At 32.8% G+C, this 23844-nt stretch overlaps 1 protein-coding gene across 1 annotated transcript in view; it reads right to left on the reverse strand.

The window, feature by feature from the left end:
- The window catches only part of LOC111056173, a 102177-nt gene extending 89496 nt beyond the window's left edge, over positions 1-12681 (reverse strand). Inside the window, exon 1 of the mRNA XM_039422954.1 lies at positions 12443-12681. The gene's annotated coding sequence lies outside the window, so the exon portion shown is untranslated. The remainder of the gene's footprint in view (positions 1-12442) is intronic.
- Positions 12682-23844: the final 11163 nt, after the last annotated feature.

The raw sequence follows: 23844 nt of genomic DNA on the forward strand, positions 1-23844 counted from the left end.
ACAGCCAAATAGACCTATGAGAATATGAATCAATAGGAATAGGTATATTTGAGAGATTACAGTTTTAATAAGAATACAACTAACCAATATGAAGCTTCAGACTAAATTCTATCAAAATATTTCTTTGATCATTCTGAATTTCACCTTTCATACCTGCTTTATCAACTTTTAGAGATTTCGATTTTCGGATTTAACCAATCACATCATTAAACGTATCAAGTGCCACTCTGCCACAGCAAAATCCACCAATGGAAAGATGTTCAACAAATAGCCTGACCAGCCTAGACTTTCATAGTTCCAATTTCTATGGAAAATAAGCTTATGAGAGATTCATGAAGCTCCTCGAATTGTAGTAAAGAAGTCTGTGGATAAATAAATAATAATAATATCGAGTGACCTGGCTAGCTCAGTTCTGGTCAAGATTGGTAAATAGACTATACATATATACACATATACTATACATACAATCGAGATGCAGATTTCCCATCGTATATAGACTACTAATGGTATATAGGCTATACACCATCCTTGAGTTCTGGTGTCAGAGTTTTCAGGTCGCAACTGATCATTTTCAGGGCCTCTGACATGACCTAACGACTGCTTAGACTGTGGATTAGACAAGTGAAAGAGTAACCAAGAAACCCCTGAAATTTCATCCAGTAGTCTACACAATGAAAATCCACCAACAGAGCTCAATAAATAAATGTTTTCGAAGAAATTTCATATCTATTTCACAAATTTGAGTGAGACGAAAACTATTTCATGAGGGATTATAGGGTCTTGATAGATTCAGATAAGAATGATTCAACATTGAAGAATTTCAAAATCTATATTCCGTATGTAATTATTTATAATATGGCAACAGTAGAGTGGTTATATTTTGTATCCGAAATCATCGACAAATTTATTCGGATCATAAAATAATCATCTCACACAAATTCACATGAATTTGAACTCATAAACTCCGAATCAAAATATTTTTACACCGTGTTATGATGCTCGTGACAAATTGAAACACGCAGCTGGGCGATAAACTGTTAATTGAAAGACCGGTCTCTCTGACTCACCCGCGGTCTCCCATTGCAGTGTGCAAACTGGGCAAAGAACATGGCTTCCCAATTCCAACTTATGGCTCCAGGAATAGATGACGACGCTGGTTCAACGATCCAAATGTTTTGTCATAAATTTCTCAACGGCAAAAAATTCCTACAGTCGCTGTTAGAGCCTATGACCTAAACACGCCGATGTATTTCGGAAATAATTCGTGCGTGAAACCCGGAGAAAAGAAGCCACTTCAGACTTAACCCACTAGTCCTCTCAACTATAGTTTCGTGATATTGTTATAAGAAGGGGTTAAATCGGGTCCTGTCGTGAACATCATCTCAATTCAAGGACCATAGCCGCTGGGTTCTCCGATGAACATCTCTCATCATTTTTTATCTCTCTCATTCTTGCATCTCATGACAAAAGATGGGGGTGCGTTAAGTAAGATGAAACGGCTGTCATAGATCGACTAATCAGCATAAGATTGGGAGATGACTAATCTCTGACTGAGAATGTCTTGACGTTTCTTTTGGGGTTTTGTCATCACAATTCAGGCAGGCATTCGTCTTCAGTGAGAGGGGTTTATCCTTTTCTGATGGGTAGAGGAGGGGTGGGGAGGAGCCGACTCGTGACCATGTGTTTCATGCTTTGATGAAGGCACTAAGCAGATCAACAACATCCCAGGCTGGTCACTGCCGTACTTTGAAGTTTGGTTTCTGTCGAAACCATCTGGTTGAACTAACTTCAGAATCGTATTGTATTTAGGTGGTAGATCGAATGTTATAGTTATCAATTCACAGCTTTAAGTTCTCGATGTTGATTGCTATCTTTCATACTAACTTCACTTGAGCTTTGTTATTTATGAAAAACATGTACAGAAAAATCACCATAGAAGAACTTCCTTACTAATCGTACTATCTATCTAAGTGCAAAAATGAAGAGAGAAAACATTTTTATTATTATTAAGAAAGAAGCTATTGGTTGTTTTATCCTATTATATTAAGCGAGCAATTTCTGTATTTTTATATATTTATATCTGAAGTTATTATTTATGTTTAACGGATCTCGAAAACGGCTCTAACGATTTACACGAAATTTGGAACATAGTAGGTTTGTAATATAAAAATTTGATTACACTAGGTCTCATCATTGGGAAAACTCGCTGAAGGACATTAAAAGGATAATTCATCCTTGACTGAAACAGCTGTGGATAGTAAGAAAGTGAGTGAGCGAGTGAGTATGGGAAAAATCAAAATATCGCATCCCCGAAATTCATAAGATGACATATCGCCAGCTGTGAAATATATACACGATCATTTAGTTTTAGAGAAATGTGTTCTGTTTATCAATAAAAATAATGAGCGAAGCTCGGTGCCTCGATATTTATGTTATTATTCAGTTTAACTAAGCACGGCGATTCAAAGAAATTATGAGGGTGTTCTAGCAATTTTGATGAAATTTCAATGAACATCCGGGCTTGGCTCCATAAGTACTTGTGTGAGAAGTACTCAAGTAAATCAGCTCACTATCTAATCAAAATTTATTGCTGCTTCCAAAATTTTTGTATTGTTCAATTCACTCACGCACAAATTATTTCACGTCGCAGTCAGCATTTCAACAGTTGAGTGAACATATTTGGGAAAACATTGAATTAAAATTTTCTACACATTTTTTGTGTATAATTTAAAAAATATAATAATTTTAATGCAAGGTCATTCTAATAAGAGAAAGTGGAAAATTGCAGAGCAGCCTTAAAATGTGAATGTTCAACTTTTTAGGAAAGTCGAGATATGAATTGAAGATACAGTAATCAAATCAAATCAAATAAATTTATTTTCGAGAATGTTACATGAAAAAAAAGAGAGTTAATAAGATAGAAGGAACCCCATACAAGACTACAGGCCTGTGTGTAGGAGGTTTATAATCAGGTAATAATCAGTCATGAAATAAATTCATATATTTTCTCTGTTGAATGGCCTATGGAGCAATGTTCTAGAATATATATTATTAGTATAAGACATTGATGCCTTAGAGTTTGTAACATCTTAAATCTGGGTAGATGAAAAGCCCTAACAGAAATAGTAATAGGTCTAAAAATAAAGTAATTGGCTAATATCGCCAAGCAGATAATAATCAAGATAAGATAGCATCAGCTTGTTCTGGCTAAATGGTACAAGAACTTAAAAAGGATTTGAAGGAAGTTTATTACTCATAAATATATTATTTATAAAATATTTGAAGATTGAGGTTAGATAGATGTATTCACAGATCGGTGACCTAGAGATCGATCAAACCGAAGAACGTAGAATCTGACCAAAACCCCTTGGCAGAGCTTTATTGCATTCAGACGGTGTGCAATGTGAGAAAACACCCGTCCACGTGGCTAATTATTAGTTAGCATGGAATTAATATTAATATATATAATATTAACTAGCATGCAAAGAGCATAAATATAAACCAAATAAAAATAATTTAGTGTATTCAGGAAATAAGAGTTACCAGGCGCATGAATACCTAATAAATTTGCATGCACCAATAGTAAAACGGCAGTTAATAGGCGGCAACTGTAGGCCGATTCAAAAATATTTATATATATTTATATAATTGTAGTAGATTTCGTGTAAAAATTTGTGTGATCTATGTTATCAATATGGCTCGAATGCAAAGAAATTATTAATCATATAATCTAAGCAATATCTTGGCATTTTTTGTAAGATCTATTTGAATTTAATGGCGGAGGATTGAGATATTTAAATTTTATGCTAATTTGAAAGTCGGAAAGAGAATCTGTAAAACTTGAGAAGGAAGAACCAGCACTCGCCAGCCAGATGCCACCATAAGAGGACCCCAAATATTTTAGAGCGAAGTACCTTATTAATAATTTTTGTAAAAATTTAAAGTTAAAGTAAATTTTTAAATTTCTTAAAGGACTTCGTGATGCTATTGTGAAGCAGAAGTCATTTTTCATTTTATTTAAATTTATAACCCCCTGGAGGAGACGATTCCGGCTACCATATTCCCGGACCACATGGAGTTGGATCGACATCGGCGGCTTATAAGAAGATTTTCGACACGTGAGTGATTTAAATTTGAATTTAGTGATGGGCGCCCTAGTGCTTCGAAATAATCTGATGATCAAAGCTAGCTCGCCGAAAGGGTTATTATAAATTAAGAAATTAATAAGATTAATACTTGCGCAAGTAAAATTAGTATTAAAGGTATTTAATTGAAAGAAAATATATAGATCAATATTTTTAGAAATTTCTATTTAATCAAAGAAGTACGAAATCTAGGCTATCAAACGTATGCATACAATATTTAATTTTTTGCAATACAATTGCGATAATTATCATAGTTCTAATTCACTAGATGAATGGCTCTACCTATTCCGTCAGGTGCCGAATCTTGCACCCTGAGATAAAAATATATATTCGATACAAAGAAATCTACTAAATACTAGAGATTTTAATATATAGATATATTTGGATTATTAGTGGCTAATTTATCAAGCTGATCTTAGAGCACATATTTATGATTGAATTATCCAAGCCGACAAGTATTAGCAAGTACATGTCACAGCTACATGCCAAAGATTGCATATGATTTCAAGATAAAGGCACATGGTAATGATTCGTGCCATAAATCTAGACTATAAAGTTAGCCTCTGACTCACCCGCGGTCTCCCATTGCAGTGTGCAAACTGGGCAAAGAACATGGCTTCCCAATTCCAACTTATGGCTCCAGGAATAGATGACGACGCTGGTTCAACGATCCAAATGTTTTGTCATAAATTTCTCAACGGCAAAAAATTCCTACAGTCGCTGTTAGAGCCTATGACCTAAACACGCCGATGTATTTCGGAAATAATTCGTGCGTGAAACCCGGAGAAAAGAAGCCACTTCAGACTTAACCCACTAGTCCTCTCAACTATAGTTTCGTGATATTGTTATAAGAAGGGTTAAATCGGGTCCTGTCGTGAACATCATCTCAATTCAAGGACCATAGCCGCTGGGTTCTCCGATGAACATCTCTCATCATTTTTTATCTCTCTCATTCTTGCATCTCATGACAAAAGATGGGGGTGCGTTAAGTAAGATGAAACGGCTGTCATAGATCGACTAATCAGCATAAGATTGGGAGATGACTAATCTCTGACTGAGAATGTCTTGACGTTTCTTTTGGGGTTTTGTCATCACAATTCAGGCAGGCATTCGTCTTCAGTGAGAGGGGTTTATCCTTTTCTGATGGGTAGAGGAGGGGTGGGGAGGAGCCGACTCGTGACCATGTGTTTCATGCTTTGATGAAGGCACTAAGCAGATCAACAACATCCCAGGCTGGTCACTGCCGTACTTTGAAGTTTGGTTTCTGTCGAAACCATCTGGTTGAACTAACTTCAGAATCGTATTGTATTTAGGTGGTAGATCGAATGTTATAGTTATCAATTCACAGCTTTAAGTTCTCGATGTTGATTGCTATCTTTCATACTAACTTCACTTGAGCTTTGTATTTATGAAAAACATGTACAGAAAAATCACCATAGAAGAACTTCCTTACTAATCGTACTATCTATCTAAGTGCAAAAATGAAGAGAGAAAACATTTTTATTATTATTAAGAAAGAAGCTATTGGTTGTTTTATCCTATTATATTAAGCGAGCAATTTCTGTATTTTTATATATTTATATCTGGTTATTATTTATGTTTAACGGATCTCGAAAACGGCTCTAACGATTTACACGAAATTTGGAACATAGTAGGTTTGTAATATAAAAATTTGATTACACTAGGTCTCATCATTGGGAAAACTCGCTGAAGGACATTAAAAGGATAATTCATCCTTGACTGAAACAGCTGTGGATAGTAAGAAAGTGAGTGAGCGAGTGAGTATGGGAAAAATCAAAATATCGCATCCCCGAAATTCATAAGATGACATATCGCCAGCTGTGAAATATATACACGATCATTTAGTTTTAGAGAAATGTGTTCTGTTTATCAATAAAAATAATGAGCGAAGCTCGGTGCCTCGATATTTATGTTATTATTCAGTTTAACTAAACACGGTTCACTCACGCACAAATTATTTCACGTCGCAGTCAGCATTTCAACAGTTGAGTCAACATATTTGGGAAAACACTGAATTGAAATTTTCTACACATTTTTTGTGTATAATTTAAAAAATATAATAATTTTAATGCAAGGTCATTCTAATAAGAGAAAGTGGAAAATTGCAGAGCAGCCTTAAAATGTGAATGTTCAACTTTTTAGGAAAGTCGAGATATGAATTGAAGATACAGTAATCAAATCAAATCAAATAAATTTTATTTCCGAGAATGTTACATGAAAAAAAGAGAGTAAATAAGATAGAAGGAACCCCATACAAGACTACAGGTCTGTGTGTAGGAGGTTTATAATGAGGTAATAATCAGTCATGAAATAAATTCATATATTTTCTCTGTTGAATGGCCTATGGAGCAATGTTCTAGAATATATATTATTAGTATAAGACATTGATGCCCTTAGAGTTATTAGAAACACTGTGAGTAACATTTAACTGCATTTAAGATCCTGCCATTTGAGAAAGATTCACTAATTTTACATGATTCGTCTCACATGATTACATACATGTGACTCAGAAACAATAGCACAGAATTAAAAATACATGAATATAATTCTGAGAGAGCAGTGCCCACTTTTTCAAGCCAGAAAATAAGAAAACCAAACATTTTATTACACGGTACGGCATCCATATTTCGACGGGTCTCCTTTCATTGTTCGAGATTTAAAATTCAATCCTGACTTTATATTGTGGTTGTAAGATACATTACGAACCGATCTGATTTATGACTGTGACCGTGCTTCCACAGACTGCACACAAAGGATAGACTAATTTATGTGAGTTCACGTTCGTCTCAGAAGATCGTGAACCAATTTTCATTACCAGGCTCATTCAATAGCATTGAATAATATTCAAAGTCCATCATTTATTTTTCTACCTTGATTGAAGCACATGGTGGAGTGATTCAAGTCAATAAACAACAAAGCGATATTATAAGATGAAAATTACTGATTTATTGCAATTATTCAAATCCTGTTTACCCTGTTGTCAATATTCGCAGTAGCAGAAGTCTTCGGGGTGATTTACAACATTTAATTTTGATTTTTGTTTAATAATTATTATTGATATTCTAAGATAATATAATCAGAGGAGCAATCATAGTGAGTTCCATCTCGCTCTCATGTCATGAACGGATAGAACTTTTCTGCAATTATTTACTTCCAATCAGGAAATCGAATCACAACATGTTAGTCCAATAACGTTTCAAGAAAAGGAACTAAAGTTATGAAATGAACATAGATTTCACTTGCAGCAAATGTATTTAATAAGTTTCTTGAACTTGAAATAGGGTGGTATGGGAACAGTGATTGATTTATCAAGAGAAATGAAATCTTGAAAGTAAATAGGTCTTACACTCTTAGGTACTCGTGGATCTTGGTCAATAAGCAAGGTCTAGAAGGTTTTTATAGACCTTGGTCAATAAGCGGTCCTCCCAATAGGAGTAGCCTAAAAGATGCTCATTGAAATTCTAATTAATGTAATGAAGTATATACTAGGTGAGTCATTAATTGGTAATGATAATGCATGATTCGAAGTACCTAACAATGTAGGTTGAAATGAAGCGTTGGGGAGAGATTAGATTTCACATTATTATTTTTCAGTATTTCCCCACTTCAGTTTTTCAGCAGACGTTACTCATAGACTCTATTCTGAAGATCCTTAATTGTTTATATCATCGTAGTTGAGATGAAAAAGGTTGATATCATTTGTCTTATTCACGATTAATATACTTTCAAGTATCTAAACGGAATTTTCACAAAAATTTGACATTTCCGCCAAACGTGTTCAAATTTAATTGATTGGATTGCTCTTCACAAATTACAGAGATTACAGATAAACATTGATCATATAATATTGTTCGTATTTCTATATAGACCAGCATTGACAAAAAAAATGAAATAACTCTAATCATTTGCAACCTTTGCATTCATTACAATTTACAGTATTTTACATGAATAAATTGGTATGCCTGTAACTTGAAGCGCTGTCTCCAACTGGCAATTAAGTCACAATTGAGAAATTACTTTGACATCTTCGCTGATAATCAATATTTAATTTCGGATTTGTTGAAGCTTAAATTTATGTAGAATTTTCATACAATATTCCCAGCATATTTTATCACTTGGTTCCAGTGCAGCATTTGAATTTGAGCGAAGATCTTGAGAATTCTAAATAACACACGGTAATAAAATAGCATGACTGTTGTGAGTAATTTTAAATATTCTGAGAACTTCTTAATTTAAATACTTCAAAGAATTTGAAATGAATCATATTCGTCTTATTTTATTACCGTGTGTTATTTGACATTCTCAAGATCTATGCTTAAATTCAAATGCTTTACTAAAACCAAGTCATAGAGTTTGCTGGAAAATATGCAATGAAAATACTCCATAAATTTACTACTCCAACAAATCCAAAATTAACTCCGTAGTTGTCATTATGATGTAGCAGAAATTGCATTGAATATACCAATCCCTATTGTTAATCCCCTTTCCATTATTACAATAACTAATTTCGATATTTGAAACGTACCTCATGGTTCAAACTCAGACAGTAAATTATATCAAAAATTACTTTTCGTGTCTGTTGAAAACGAATAATGTATCAAATTCACTTCCGTCATTCGATTCGTTCGACCAACACTCGTTTGAAAAGTGCACAATAAGCTAACTTCCAATTATTGTTCTCTAAAAATTTGCACAGAGCTTCCGAATAAGACAGTTGGGTTTTGTGGAGGTGCCTTTGTTTTAAATATCGTACGGAACAGATAAGAAATTTATATTTCACGATATTAATTTTAAATTGATGGTCTAGAAACTATAATAATGTTATACTATCAATAGTTATTATTTCACTGCGAATCCTAATGGAAGACACTATCAGCAAACAATTGAAAATATTCAAAATCATAGGCCAGGTTGCATAACAGCCATTTTAACCGTGATTAATTTCACGAGAACCAATCAGAGAAGGCGTTTTTGAAATGTTTCATGGGTGGACATTAAACTAGTAGTTCTGTGAACAGTAGACCTCACGCAGTATTCTCATCCACAAGTCCCTGATTGAACTTATGGAAATACAGCAATAGACTGGCTTCTCCACACATCTGTGTAATCACTTGTCAGCTGATTTATGATGAATAATTCTATAGTCTGATTTTTACTCTAATATTGGCGTATGAAGGAGGCTCCTTTTTCCTTTTATATTATCCTTGAAATGCAAAATTTCCAAAAACCTTGTATATACGTCGACGCGCAATTAAAAAAGAAACATACCTGTCAAATTTCATGAAAATTCATTACCGCGTTTCGCCGTAAATGCGTAACATATAAACATTTAAACATTAAGAGAAATGCCAAACCGTCGACTTGAATATTAGACCTCACTTCGCTCGGTCAATTACAACCTACTAAGAAACAATAACGTGATCTTGAACCCGGTCTACACAGCAGCTTAATTATTAATAGCCGAAAATGTGAAGAAATTGAATAGATTATGAAAAAAATAATCCCTGGTATTTTCATAGAGAATTATGTGGGATATGGCAAACACCTACTACTACAAGTCATTGCCTGACCATCTCAATAAGTTCAAGGAATTTGCGAAACTCTGCAAGAGCTAGCAGGAGAAACAAATGATGGAAATTTGTTCAACAATAGCCAGTTACCTATTTTGCTGATCAGAAGTAATAGAATCTGACATTGACATTTTACAGTGCATTTACAGTGCATAGCGCCAGTAATGGGAAGAATGCGCTAAATAAGATTGGTAAGACTGTTCAATTCTGAGGAAATAGATTTTCCCATTGCTTATAACGTGGGATTGGGTTTGGATGAACTGTAGTCGAATTGTAATAGAAAAGGGAAAGGCCTCAAGATGATACAGTCATTCACATCAAAATGTATTCTTCATCAAACTCAGTAAGCTTATCATAAAGGCCTAATTATTTCACTTACGATTCCTCATTAGTATTTTGGAAATTTCATGACAGTAGACGAAGATTTTATTGAAAGACTCTGATTTGAAAAAGTAAATCTTGTTTTTGAAGTTGTTTTCACTAACGCTGATGAATTCGATAATTTGAATAATGATTTGCAACTTTATCGCAACAGCAAACCAGAAATTATTGAATGTCTATTAGAAGTTGAAGCTTCTTTATAACAGTGTGCAGTAATAAAACTAAAATAGGGACTTGAAACCAAGTTCCACCAGTAGAATTGAAAGATAGAACTGGGATTCGAAGAAACGGTTACGAATAATATTAAGATGCCAAACGTTTATAGCTCAAGTCTCATGACCTTTCACAGGGAAAGGTGGTTTTCAATCATACAAGTGTACACTGTTCAATATATTATGCAGCTTCCATGATTTCAGGCTAGAGAATCAAGAAAATGATGTCTGTATAGCGGAAAAGAGCTGAAAATGATAAGTATCTGTGTGGCAGTAAACTTCAACTTTAATCTCATTTCGTTTGAGATTCCTGAACTTGCAATAATGTTGCATTGCCATCTTGATTATTCCTTCGTTGATGTCCAAAAAATGCATTTTTAGTGCAAACTGTATTAAGAGATGTGACCAACGGAAGTGAGCAATGACTAGAATATTCAAGGAATAAACCGAGTCAAATTAAATACGACCAATAAATAATACTTCAAAGTCCGGAAACACTCATTTTTATTACAGTATGAATTTAATTATTATCGATAAATGTACAAAACTGAGTAAATGTCAAAGGAAATGTTCGCTGACACATTTCGATGAGTGATTCAACGATATTACAATAATTAGACCTACTGATTTTACTGATAAGGGAATCAAGCTTTAGTTGGAACTGCAGCCACTCCCCTCAGAGTTTTGATAAGTGACAAACTTATTGTTTCAATGCCGTATTATTCACATGGTACGGTATTAATTATTCGCATTCAGAAATAAATAACATTGGGAAATTTCTTTCCCTCTGTGTAAATGATAAGTATAAAAAAATATCTGTTCGAGGACAAAGTAGGCCCCTATACATTTTCTATTTCAATTGAAATAAACTGAAGAAATTGAAAATTATTATTACCTGACTAACAACTAAATAACTGAAGTGATAAAAAATGTCAACAACTGAACTGATCAGAAACGATAACCAAAATTAAAATATTCCATCAAATATATCATTTTTGAATACAGTGAAAATTTGAGAAGGGGCAGTTTTGGGCATAAGCCTGTTGTGCCTTCTCACATAAGTGTAATAATTGTACATTACTAAATAAATGAATAAATACATGGAAATCTATGGAAAAGAAGGTAAGAAATGAACTTTCAATAACAGATTATTTCAAAAATGTGATTAATAGAAAAGATTCAAATCAAAGGCGGAAAATTTCAATGAATAAAACTATCAGAAACTACAATTTCGAAAAGTAGATTTGAATGGAATCAACTGTAATAGAAATTGAAATTCAAATAGCTATATAAGAACTAAACATTTCTATTTGAGATTGAAAAAAATGGTGAAAAGTACTTTAAACTCCTCAAATCACAAACGATTTTTAAAATGCATCAAATTTTGAATAGCCATCAAATAAAATATGCTTGGATTTATTTAATACAAAAATACACTTACAAAATATCACAAACTAATTGATGTAGGAACATAAAAAACAAAATCAAATTTTTTGGAATTGAACTGAGTCTTTGAGGAAAAAAACTGCAATCAAGTTAACTTCTTAATACATTGAAAAAATGTGTTGTGCACTTATATAAAGGTTGGTTCAATTGATCTAATTTAAATAGTCCTTCTGTGGTTGGGAATTTTTAAAACAGTCTTTATAATGGGAACCACTGTAACCTGAACATATTATATTATTATGTTTCTCAAAAATTGATTCTGATTAGTTAATTTTAGGTGAGAATTGTTGGAAACAATGTTTATTTAAAGGGATAAGAACTAAAACTCTAGAAAAGAACTATTTGAAAGTGGAACTATCCATTTGATATTTGAAGTGCAAATAATAGAGTTCAACATTGCTATTTGAGAACTATATAATTTGAATAAAATACGTTCAAACTACTCTTGAAATCATAAACTATTAAAAACTGCATAAAACTCTAGTTAACCTACAAATAAAAAAGAAAACTCAGAATCTAGATATTTGAAAGTGTAGCATATCTATTTGAAATTTGAATAATTTGGAAGAGGTACTTTAAAACTATTTCAAATCACGAACCAACCAAAAACAGTCCTCAAATTTCAACTTAAACACAAAATAATTTCAAAAAATTATAAATTACTGACCTGAACTAAGAGAGAACGCAACCGATCACACAAAATGAACCCGGCGAGTAAAACTAACTAACCGGCTGCCGGCCGAATAACTAAGCAACTAACGTGCCAGCACAACGAACCTACGCGCACTGAACAACTGAACTGAACAACTGAGAGCGAAGAGGGGTCTTGCAGCGGCGAGCGAGCGAGTTGGTCTCTTTTTAGAAGACGGACGGCTAGGCAGGGGAGACGCCAACAGAGAGCGGCACATGTGGTGGCAGTAGTCTCTTCAAGAATATTTTTCGCCCCTCCCTGCCGGAGGACTCTCCACAGCCTCCGCGATCGCCTTCCTCCAGACTCTAGACGGCCACAAATCTTCAGTCGATAGAAACCATGTGTGCGCTCCAATAGTCTCGCACTCGCAGTGTGTCTACATTGTGTACTACATGCGCCACTCAAAGCAAAGTTCAGAGATCAGCACCACTACATCTTCGGCGAAAATACTTTGCCAACTTTGTTGTATGCATTTTTTTCGTTCACCTTGGAAACATTGTAACTATATTGAGAGATAGGTAGGTACTTCAGTTGTCAGAGTTCTTTATAGATAGCATAAACGATTCCCCCCAATGCTGATAGTCCGAAGTGAATCTCTCTCTCTACTACAATATTCTAAAGAATCCTATTATAGCCTATAAAGAATCCGAGCAATTTCTGTATAAATATTTGTATATATTTTTATGCTGGTTATTTATGTTTAACGGATCTCGAGAACGGACGGCTCTAACGATTTTCACGAGATTTGGAACATAGTAGCTTTATGATATAAAAATTCGATTGCACTAGGTCTCATCCCTGGGAAAACTCGCTGAGGGACATGAAAGGATAATTCATCCTTGGAAGAACAGATGATAATTTCGTCGTCTGTCGATAACAGAAGATGCGTGTGCCTGTGTGGGAGATCAGCTTTGTATTCATTCAATCAGCTTACCGTATCTCGCGAGAAATATTATGTAGAAATTTCAATAGACTTTATCAAAATAATCTGATTTTTTGACATGACATGGTTTATCTTTCTAAATTAGAGTATAAATCATAATATTCAAAGTCAATAATTATTTTCAGTTTTAAGTGATTAGTGAGTGTTATTTTGTTATTGAATTTGGTTTGTAAACAATCTAAATTAGAACTTTTCTGTTTTTAAATAAATATTTTGACTGAAAATTGGACCTGAATTCAAGTGTATGAAACATAACCTAATTTTTGGACCATTTATAGTGTATAAATCAAAATTCGGGGAAGAAACAGTTTTTGGCTGTGCCTGTTAGTCCTTCTCTAATCATTTTGAAGAATTGTGTTCTGTTTATCAATAAATAAATAACGAGCGAAGCTCGGTGCCCCGATATTGCTCATAAATCACAAGCCTACTACATTGTGAGGATGGTATTGCTATCCTTGTCTATCATTCAACAAAGCAGATAGCGCTATCTCTTTCTCGCTTTGCTTTGTTGCCAGATCGTCATTTAACAATGTAAAATTGATAATCAATTAACAAAATATTTCATTTTAATTATGAAATTATTGAAAAATATAATATTTATTGTTTAATAAAACATAATTTATTTTTTTAAACGAGAATGAACAGTTAATATTACATCAATATACCAATATCAGCTACCGTCTATAGAAGGCATTGACAAGACTGAGGATCGGCAACGTTGTTCCCCAATCTTTCTCCACTGCCATTATAACGTGGACCTCACTGTAGGAGAATAACCACAGGATATTGTCTTTTTTATTCTCTAAGATCTTATAAGAGACGAGCACTTTGTCCTCCAGTTGGATTGATGACCGGTGGCGAAGAGCACCACTAACTTACATTTATGAGCTTCAGAATAACCGCAATATTTCTTATTTTTCAGTGCGTTTCTCCCAATTACAGTAATAATACACTTTTGTATAATGTACAAATGTTAAATAACACAAAATAATTTCAATGCACAACTGCCCTATTAAACTATAGAGTACAGTACCTATAAATAGAAAATATGAATCTCAGTAGCCTTTTAAATTATCTTGTCACGACATTTTTCGGTTATTAATGTCATTTACAAGTGATTGGGAAATAAATTATTTATTGAAAACATTATTTATTTATTTACAAAATTATTTATTTTTTGGCCGAAACATGACGTGACAAAATAATTCAAAAGGGTACTCAGATTTATATTTTCTATTTATATTAAAAGTAGTCCCAAAGGAAAAAGACAGTACAGTACCTACTATTATACATAGGGAGCAAAGGTCATGATAAGATAAAACAAGATAAAAAACACCTGAAAACTGAATAGCCTACTCAACTTACATATAAGTTAAGCCCTAGGATTTTTTTTAATCTACTAAAGATGAATACAAACTAAAAACATGAACAACAAACTCTTTCCTACTTCATTATAATTATATTCAAGCTTGAATTTTTCCAATTTTTAATATACCACCCCCGTGGATGTTATGCACCAGCACTAAATTTCAAGACTAATATATTTAAGGCAGCCTACATTTTTTAAAGCAGCTAAGAAAACGATTGTTAATAATGAAAATTATCTTGCTTTTTACTACCTACCCCTTCCTAATCTCTATAGCCTCGTTGAGGCTATGTATGTAGTAGTGTATGTAAGGAATATATCGTTGACAAACTGAGGTGATTTATTTATTTACTTACTCATTTATTTATCATTCACAATAACTCAAGGACAAAGAAACAGACTACAGTCCAAAACTTCTTTTTATCCCAATTTCATAGAATAAATTGTTCAAATACCTAAGGGTTATGTGAGACGTTCTACATTGAAACAAAACACTACATACATTTTCAATTTTGAATTCAAAATTTCAATTTGGTGTCCAAAATCACACCAAACATAATATCCTTGGAAGTCAATTCATGGAGAAGATTCAGTACAGTTACAGAAAAAAATACCTATGAGAATAAATTCTAGCAATTATTATTTTTAGTATAATAAGAAATTTGTCTATTTTTTTTTTATTTTATCATTCTTTATGATGTAATCATGCTGCTCCCTAACAAGAGAGCATCTGCAATACACTATTAAAAATGTGCAGTAGATGTTTTAATTTGAATACAAGAATAAAATACCAGTAACAAACTCATCTCCACTGTTCTCAAAATAAAGAAGTAATTCTAGAAATTCGCTTGCAATACAAATGAAAGCGAACACAATTTTATTGCTTTCCACTACTATACTAAAGAGTTCTGTTCTACATTAACCAAACATATTTTCACTTCAGACCTCAAACTCAATTTCGCTCAAGTACACTAGTTCAGCCAGCTAGGATAAACAGGGTTATTAAAACCAAAAATACTACAACTGCTCCATTTTTCCAAGACTGACTCTAAATATTTGCTTTAAAATGAGCCACTGAAACCACTTCTCTGTTACATATTGTTATCGAATAGTAGTTGAAGAAAACTTTCAAAATACGAGAATGGTTATCTGTTTATTTCTTTCCAGATTTCCTCAATAGTCAAATTTGAAAAAATCTTGGAATGAAAAATGCACGCAAAAATGTAGCATCGCCTAAACTTCCTCATTCAGTATTTCAAGTATCTATCAACTCAACGAATAGGACAATGAACAATATTCAATAAAAAAATGGATCTGATTGCAGGAGACTAATTTCACCGAAGGACCGAAGGAGACATAAACTTCAAATTCCCTAGCGACAGTAAAAAGTAGGGCAGATCAACGCTTCACTTATGAAAAAAAGATAATTCATAATTTATGTCTTTCTCATAACTTTATATTGAAAAGTTGCAATATATGCCTTTAAAAGACTTAAAAAAACGCTAGAGTGCAGCACAAGAGGATTGGAAGTTTAAATATAATTGTTCGATATTGGGATTGAATATTCTACTTTTCCACGATTCATGATAGGAATGTAGGTACCCCCTTTTAAAGTGGATCGATGATCGTCCAAGAAAATAATTCAATCGAGGTTAAGCTAAGGATCAGGACTGGATGAGAATCAGCTGTTGTTGATAATTGGCGAATCGAAGGACATTCGGAGTGTCGTGACGATAAATATGTCGACCAAAAATCGGTAAGTGAGTGTGAAAACGACCAATGGTTGAAATGTAGAATAATAAGATACATTTTATTATTGTATTGAGCAGGTTGAAAACGGTACAGAAGCTATAAAAATAGATAAAGGTTAGAAGAGTAAATTGGAATTAAACATCCATGGATAATCAAATAGGAACTCGTTAAATCATTAGAATAGAATAAGAATGTTGCATTTTTGCCAGGAGATAGCCAGAAGATAGTGATTGGAATATAAAATGAGCTTTTAAATATCAAAAAGTTCAGGTTTCCGGCAAGGAAAGAATTAATTGTGATCGAATAGGGTGTATTTGGCTGGAATACATGTTGGATGAGGATCTGATTTGAATAACAGCCTAGGCTATATATAAAAAAAATGAAAATTTCAAATACTCAATAATTATCAATATTGGGGACCGAGCTTCGCTCTGGAGTACAAAAGCATAAAAAATTTATTACGAAAGAAGAAATTATAATAACATTCATACAGAAATGTTCTATCTAATCACAATAAATTGAGATTAATTCCCAGAGGAATGCAAAAATTTCCCTCACAAAGGCCCAGTTGCACAAAAGCCGGTTAAAATTTAACAATGATTAACTTCACGTGAACCAAATCAGAGATCATTTCAAAAGGATGGATCTACTGGAATTAATCAGGATTGAAAATAACCCGGCATTTTTGCAACCTGATTGAATGATTACAAAAGTTCAACAGCTGATACATAATTTTGACACAGTCCCACACACATGAACTCGCTCACTCACTTCCATCACCAACAGACGACGAAATAATTTTTATCAGCTGTTTTTGCAAGGATGAATAATAATTATCATTTTAATGTCCTTCAGCGAGTTTTCCCAGGAATGAGACGTAGTGTAATCGAATTTTCATATTATAAACCTATGTTCTGAATTTCGTGAGAATCGTTAGAGCCGTTTTCGAGATCCGGTGAAATACGAACATATAAACATCTAAACATATAACAGAAGTTGCTCGTTTAATAGTATAGGATACGATTCCAGATTTTTCTATGAATGTATTTTGAAAGAGGAAAATATATTGTGGGAACAGAAATAATTGATGGGAAGCATATTGATCATGAGAAGAAATAACCCATTACTTATGTTGTATGATTGGAAAAATAAACAAGTCATTAATACTTGTAAACTTACAGTTTCATTTATTCCATACATCACTGTTACAGAAAACAGAATGAGAAAAATTTGTTCTTTGGTGAAAATAGAATATGGGGCCATCAATGACCATAACAGGAAATAGAAACGTCTTTTTTTTAATGTCATAGATTGAATAAAACATGGTTTCGAAGTCCCTGACCTAGGTCTAAAAAATTCGGGTGGATCTAGATAAACGGTTGAGATTAATAGACCAACATTATGGTAGACTTCCATCGACCTCTTACAATTTAGAGGGAGATAACTATTTCCAAAAGGATTGCTATATATTGAGCACCACTGGGATTAGCATCAGTATAGGGAAGGTCAAGTTATAATGACTAGACGATCTAATAGATGGTTATTATATATTTCAGTAAAACTTTGAATATGTCATAATTATCATGATAGAACGTCATAATATGGAGATTGATCAAGATAGTAGATAATAACAATACTTGTGCCGTGAAAGAATCCTTCGAACTCATCGTTTCATCTAAACGAGATTATTATTACTGAGTAACCTGTTTTTGTACTGACGTTAATTTCTAAAATTGGAGGAATTGAAGATGATGGTCTGGGCTTGTTGATTGAAATGTGCAATCTAATTATTATATTTTATCTAACTATATACACATATTTCTAGAAGATATACATTTATAAGACATAAACCAGCATGAGCATGTTGAAAATGAGCCAGAACAGATTCACGTGTCCTTAAATTATAAAATAAAATTGATCATTAAAAAGTGACACTACTCAATCAAAATTGTGACATCAAGTCAGTTGCGGATTCTTTGTTTAGTCATTCAGTATTCAGGATATTTTAATGTAAGAACGATGGTGGTATAGTGAGGTCCACGTTATAATAGAAGTGGAGAAAGATAGAAGAACAACGTTACCGATCCTCTGTCTTTTCAATGCCTCCTATAGACGGTAGCTGATACAGGTTTATTGATGTAATATTAACTGTTCATTCTCGTTTAAAATAAATCAACTATATTCTATTAAGCGAAAAGTTAGATTTGTAAATAATTTTTGATAATGAATTTTTATAATTGAGATGGAATATTTTGTTAATTATTAATTCTACATTGTTAAAAGACGATCTGGCAAAAGAGCTAAGCGAGAAAGAGATAACGGTATCCACTTTGTTGAATGATAGACAAGGATAGCAATATATCATTTAAAATAATCAATTAAATTTTATTAATATTTACAAAAAAATAAATTTGTAAATAATTTCATAATGAATTTTAATAATTGAGATGGAATATTTTGTTAATATTAATTATTAGTTCTACATTGTTGAAAGACGATCTGGCAACAAAGCAAAGCAAGAAAGAGATAGCGCTATCCTCTTTGTTGAATGATAGACAAGGATAGTAATACCATTGCTAAGCAAACACTGCCATTATAACGTGGACCTCACTATAGTATTACAGTTGGTAAAATCAGCTCTATTAATTAAAAAATAAGGCAGTAAATTAGTGAGTATTGGAAAGTCACAAATTAACTGCAGTGAGACTTAATTTAAACAGTCAGCGTTTGTTGTGAGACAAGCGTTTATGTTGTTTATAAGAGGCCTACTGACAGTTTCTCATTAAGGCATGCCTCTACCATAGACCATCAAATAAACACAATTTTATGAGAAAAAGAAGAAGTATTTACCTTTTGAAGTGTTGTGATCCCTCATCATGTAGGCAAAAATAGTCTTCAAAGACAGGTCCATTAAGACAGTCTTGTGATGTTGATGTTCCATATTGAGAGGAATATTAATTTATTCTGGTCTTGATATGAAGGATGAATGAATGGAAAGGACCCAACTATGGTTACTAATATGCAATATTATAATATGCTATTCCACCACATTCTGCTTGAACCTGTAAGAAAAATTAATACCACATTATTTAGTTTTCAGTTTAACGATAAAAGAACAGAGCAGATCATCTGCTTACATCTCTTTCGTAAATGAAATAGAATGGAATGATATACTTCTTTATTTATCGAATGAGGCAAAATTTCAGAAAGAATCATAATTTTATCTTTATATGAATAACAATATTAACATAAATTCAAATTAATCACAACAAAAGCTGTCCATTCCCAAAAATTATACCTGACTGAATCTAAACAGATAAATTTCAATTCAAGAAGTCATTCATTACAAAGTTTTGACAAGTTTTATGGATAAGGCTTTTTGACACAAGCATTGATAAGGACAGTATCGTCCTATAATATGATTAGTCTCACGCAGTTTTTCATCCACAAGTATCTATGTCACCTGTTCTAGACGATTCAGTTGAATCACAATTTACAGTTGAATCATAATTTACTCTTAAAAACTGTTATTTGTTTCCTCCAAGATCAAAAACTCACTTATGTTAAAAAACTCAGTTCACGTTTGAATTTGTATCTCATAAATATGATGATTTATCCAGTTTCGTGATAATCTTTCCATCTGATAAAAATATTTCTCAACTATTTTTTTTCAATCAAGAATATTATAATTTTTTCAGCATTATCCAGTTAATCATTTCTTATTTTATTTTCAATCACCTATTAAATTTGTTTTTCAAATGTGAGAATATTGATACTGCGATGGGCACGCATCATGAAAAATATTGAAAACCTAACTTATAGAAATAGACACGGCCAGACATCTGTGTGTGTAATGCATGCAATGAATAATCCACTTGTCAGCTGATTGATTATGAATAATTCTATAGGTCTGATTGATCCTATCTGCAAAGTAGATGATATATATAGTGATATCAGAGTATGGAGGAGTTCCTTTTCTTTTCATATTATCCTTAACATGCAAAATTTCAAAAAACCTTGTGTATACATTGACGCGCAGTTGAAAAAGGAATATTTCTGCCAAATCTCATCGAATTCTATCAACGCGTTTGGCCGTAATCGCGTTACATACAGACGGACAAAATAAAATTGGAGTTAAAACATAGACCTCACTACGTTCGGTCAAAAATGCTAAATCCTCCCTTTTCAGTAACTTTTATTTCACTCTTTCTGAACTCATTGTAGTCGTTAGCTGAATGACAGTCCCTGTGGTGTTAGCTCACGACGCGTTTGAGAAGTACAGTGACAATCAGTGTCTATCAGACACTGCATACACTCATCTTATATTATATCATATTTATATCTTATGAAATATAACAGCATGGACAGGTTTTAATTTTAGATCTCACGTGTATCACCTACATTGTTGTTCTTATTCTATACTAATATTTCTACCATGTGTTCTTCTATAATAATTGTACTTGATCAATCCTTTTTTCATTCACTTCATTCGACTTCCTTCCGATCATTTTAGACCTAAGATTCTTCGTAAACGCTAATCATAATCAGTGTATGTTGGACACTGCATTCACACTGCAGTCCATCAGTTCAAAAGTGATGATGCGTCATTTATGAATTCCCTATCCTTTACGTGTACAAGCAGAGTCGTTCCATAGATCATAGATTAGCAGGTAACACGTGCTCCGCAAGGGTCTAACTGAGAACTTGACAAACTGAAAACATGACCTACTGGAAGCTTGAAGAATTTAAATGTGAATAACTTTTGATCGATTTGAGATATCGATGTGCGGTTTTCGCCATTCATTTCTGTTCGCCATCTTGAAATTCTGTATCGAAATCATAGACCACCTTGCAATTAGAAAAAATGAAGTTGGATTTAAAATGGCGGTTCCCAGATAATGTACCAATTTTGATAGCTGTGCGCTCTAGCAGCAAACAGACAAACCTGCAAAGGCACAAGAGCTCTGACTAGAGAGCGAACTCTGGCTTATTGGTGAAGATTATGTGTGGGTTGAATAATTAAAGTTAATAAAGCTTTGAAGTTCTAATCTGTACCTGTTATTATGAAATGAAAATAAACAATGAGCATGATAGCCTATGATCACAGTATTTTTATTTTAGCATTTTGGTTTTACAATTTTCGATAAGAATTGGGTGGAATACAGATAATAAAAAATTAATAACTAGTTTTTATTAAGTAATATCAAGTTTTTATAGTAATTGAAATACATATTATGGTTATTTTATTGGACGATTACCTTAATATAGTATTGTATATTGATCTTTTTTTGTACTGAAAATGTATGAAAAGTGAAAACCTAAAAGACTTTGAACATTTTAATATTGAACCTATCTAAATTTGAGAGAGAAATGCAAGGTATTGAAAGTACAAGGAATTACAAGGTACCGGTATCCTTAGTTTTTTCAGAGCAAATAATCAACATAATTATCTTCCACCCCATGGTTTTTCTCTCCCAAACTGTGCATTCTTGTAAAAAATGAATGAACGCCTAAATTAAATGCAAATAATAAACCTCATTTAAATAGCAAGGGTCTAGTTCTTTAGTTGGAACTATAGTTTTAGATTTTTTCTTTTCTATAGTAATTGAAATTATTTTTATTTTTGATGATAATAATAATATATTTGATTAGTATAGAACAGAATAGAATTTTATTAGTCATTCAATATTTACAAAAATACATCGACTTCGTCAAAATACATCTTTTTTGAATCACTATTATTCATTAGTCAGTCTTAAAAATACAAAAATAAATTAACAATTAATGTAAAGCATAGATCACAAGTTACTCCTTATATCATAAGAGAAATGGTACCCAGTTTATAGAAAAGAAATAATTTACTGTGTACAAACATTCATTAACTAATACATATTTAATTTTATTTTTAAATTTAGTGAATGCTAGTAACTTTAATTTGTCTGGTGTGGAGTTATATAATTTTATTGACATGAAGTGCCAGTTTCTCTGAGATTTGGAATGGCTATATTGCGGAATTTTAAGTCTATGTCTATTTCGTGTATTTAAATGATGGTGTTGGTTTGTATCATATCCAAATTTTTTGTACATAACATAAAATATTAAAAACATACAGTGATGGCAGTGTCAGCAATCCAAGTTCTATGAAATGTGGTCTACAATGAGCATTGAAAGGCAAATTAAATAATTTATGATTCTAATAGCCTTCTTCTGAAGGACAAAGATTGAATTGGCTTTAACACTATTAGCCCAAAGCATAATTCCATATGATAGGAGACTCTGAATGTGTGCTTAATAGATATTCATCAGCACAGGCCTATCAACAGTTACACATAGTCTGCGAAGCATATACAGGCCTTTGGAGAGTTTAACTGACAAAAAATCAATGTGCGCCTCCCATGACAGACATGAATCAATCATAACACCTAGAAACTTGAATGGTGTAGCATCCTTCTACTTTCTGAAATTGGAAATTATATCAGAGGTTTTGTCTTCATTAAGAGACAGATTATTAGCTGCATACCAGCTATAAACTATCCAATTCTATTAAGCAAGTGGTTTTTGTATGTTTGTAGCCTATAATAATAATTAAGAGTTTGTAGGTGAGTCAGTTTTTTGTTCGACGGAGTCGAAAACGTCTCTAGTTCTCATGTAATTAAAAATATTATAGTGATTCAAGAATTAAAAAAAAATAAGGTCTCATGTTTGGATAACTCGCTGAAAGCCCTCAAAATTAATAACTATTCTTGATTCGCTATTCAATTTAATTGTATAGTAAATTATTAAGAAATAGTACATTTATGTCAATCTTCTCTGTAATAAATCAACGAATATCAAAAAGGTTCAACACTTTTTCATATTTAAACATTTTTGAATAAGTAGCGTAGAGGAAAATACCGTTAATTAATAATGCCTCTGACTATATTGGGCCGTATTGATGATAAAATTGTTTCAATAAAGCTCACTTTAGATTACTGAATAACTTTTTAAAATCGACTTCTGAATCGCGGCAAATGCAGTCATGAGTAGGGGCGCCATCCATCGGCACAATCGAAAACTACTACAACAGTCGCTTAGCTGGAAAGCATCTTGTTGAAAAATTCACTCTTTTCATCTTCTACCGAAATTCGGCAAATTGAATGGCTCAAATTTGAGTAAAATATGTAATTGAAACATATTTATGATGGTTTGCAGCTAAAACCCAACTCTCAAATGGATTATTCACTTCACAATAACGTTCCAAACTCAAGATGATATTGCAACTCGCGCCAGAGTTTTGTGCGATGTGAGAGTGGGGTCCCAGAAGTGCCTTTCTTTAGT

Source organism: Nilaparvata lugens, chromosome 3, assembly GCF_014356525.2.
Source record: "Nilaparvata lugens isolate BPH chromosome 3, ASM1435652v1, whole genome shotgun sequence".
Lineage (NCBI taxonomy): Eukaryota > Metazoa > Arthropoda > Insecta > Hemiptera > Delphacidae > Nilaparvata > Nilaparvata lugens.